Source organism: Vigna unguiculata, chromosome 4 (genome assembly GCF_037176805.1).
Source record: "Vigna unguiculata cultivar grain cowpea cultivar isolate G323 ecotype 2 chromosome 4, ASM3717680v1, whole genome shotgun sequence".
NCBI classification, from domain to species: Eukaryota; Viridiplantae; Streptophyta; class Magnoliopsida; order Fabales; family Fabaceae; genus Vigna; species Vigna unguiculata.
Genome location: NC_140795.1, coordinates 28,211,351 through 28,213,819, shown reverse-complemented (window position 1 = coordinate 28,213,819; position 2,469 = coordinate 28,211,351).

Genomic DNA, 2,469 nt, shown 5'->3' with positions numbered 1-2,469 from the left:
CATTTTCCGGCGATGGATGAAGCTGCGTGTGGTGCGTGAAGATCTGATTCGTTGTGGCTGCTGGAGGGACTGCGTTTCTGGTTCAGATGCACGCAATGGTGGAGAACGATGGTTGCAGCGTTGCTCGCAGTTTTTTAGTGCAGATTTCGACGACAAGGCTGCGTGGAGGTGGTGCATTGCGGAGAAGATGGAGGCGGTGCTGCTGCAGATTGGAATCAGGTAAGTAAGTGCGGGAAGAAGAAGACTGAACTGTGGTGCTGCGATTACCGGCAAGGATGAAGCTCGGTGCAGTGGAGGCTCGTGTGCAAACCTGCAGGCACCATGATGGTGATGGAGATGCAGTGGTGGCCGGCGAGATCCATGGTTGACGGTGGTCCAACGACGGAAACATGGTGACTGAAATTAGGGTTAGGGTTTCATGTGTGAGATGGAGGAGATGATGACGTGGCAGTGTATGATTGGCCAGATTTGAAAGTTGGGGATTGCCACATGGCATGATCTGAGTGAGTTGGGTTTAAGTGGTAGGAGGGGTGTAAATAGACATATTAGGGAGTGCAAAATAGGTTTTTGCTGAGACCCATTTAGAAAGAGGGGAGTGTATAAGTAAAAACTGGGGGTGCAGAAGTGATTTTTCCAGAACTTGTTAATTTCAGCCTTATTTAAAAGTGGTTTGTAATTTCAATCAATTTATTTTCCCACCTTGAATGAGCTTAATCTTAACTTTAGCTGCATCAACAAACGTTAAAATATCCAAGAATAATTTATGCAACTAAAAATCACTTTTTAACACATTTTTATAATTTTTTGCCTAATTATCAGAATTATCCATTAAATCACTCTTTAACCACATAAATTCAATTAAATACCCAGAATTCAACACTGAATGAGGGCAAAAATACACACTCATTAATACCTCTGCTCACCCCCGAGCTGCTCAACCCCGAGCTATGTGTTACAAGTGTTACAATGAATCAATTCCCTCACACACAAGGTTAGCCCTTAATAAGTTTTAGGCATCCTACTACTCCCACCATAGGAGTCAGTCCGCTCTAAGTGAGACTAACTAACTCCTTCGAGTGTTAGGATGCAACCCTTACCTTGAATCCTTAACAAGTTATATAGATAGGGCACCACCATGGACACCCACTAACAAGGGCCATGGAATTATGTCCCGACCATTGAAGCACGACCCTAAAAATCTCACCTAGAGATTTCAAGGAATTACGCACTGACACGGACCAATCATATTCAATCAATCAAGAAGGGTTTAACATGCACATACATATATATACATATACACATACCAGTGCCTCATAATCCACCTCTGTCATATTCCAAGTGAATCCATACCAACCCATTATTCTAAAACCATGAATATAGAACTCCATCTCACATCAATGCCATGCCACTTTATTACCAACCATCTCTATTAGATCACAACCAAGGTCATATCTAACCCATGAATTTCAAACCAAGGATCACAGTTCTTGCATATCTAACTCATTCATGCTCTTAACAGGGTAATGAAATTATGCAGTAGATCACTAGTCAATATAAAACACAACAAACATCGCACCAACTCAAGCATCAGCCTCGCTCAGGCTAGAAACCCTCGCTTAGGCGAAAGGGCTCTTTTGCTCAGGTGGCAAGTCCTCGCTTAGGCGAGACAACAAACAGTGAAGGTTGTTGGAACGCGAATTCTCGCTTAGGCAAGCACCTCCTTGCCTAAGCGAGTTGTCTCCTCACTCAAAAATAATGTCCCTCGCCTGGGCTGAAAACTGCAGCGACGAGCCAAAGTCCTCACGCGTTCTCGCTTGGGCGAGCCCCTCTCGCCTGAGCGAATTGTCTCGCTCAAATGAGAGCTTTCCGCCTGAGCGAGAGCTCGAGTGTGAATCTGGCCTATTCTGCAAATCTCGCCTAGGCTAGACAGGCCCGCTTGGGTGAGAACATGCGTTTCTCGCCACTATTTCCCTGTACAGTCACATTTCCACATCCAAACAATAATGCTAACCATACCATACATCCATAGCAACATATAAGCTCAAACATCACGAAATACAAGCAAAACAACAACCACTGCACCAAATAAGAGAGTTCTAGCTTCCCTTACCTGGAAAAAGCTACTAAGGGAGATTTTGGACACGAACAGAAGTCCACCACAGTTCCTAAGGCAGTTTAGTGAGCTGAAGGTGAAAATAGTGGAGCAAGGACAGATTAATACAGTTATCCCTAGTGGAAAAACACAAGTTCAATTAGCAAACGAAGTGTATGGATAGGAATAACTTACGCAGAGTGAAATGTGCTTGAGCTTGCTTGACCAAGAGTCAGCAGAGCTTCCCGTTGCAAAAAGGGCAGAGCTTGATGGTTGCGTTTTCTGTAAAGTGAGAGGAATGGATGGATTAGGGCAGACTTAGGGTCTGCTTTCCCTTTAGGCTAGCCCTTAGGCCCCAAAGTTTAGGACAACCTTTA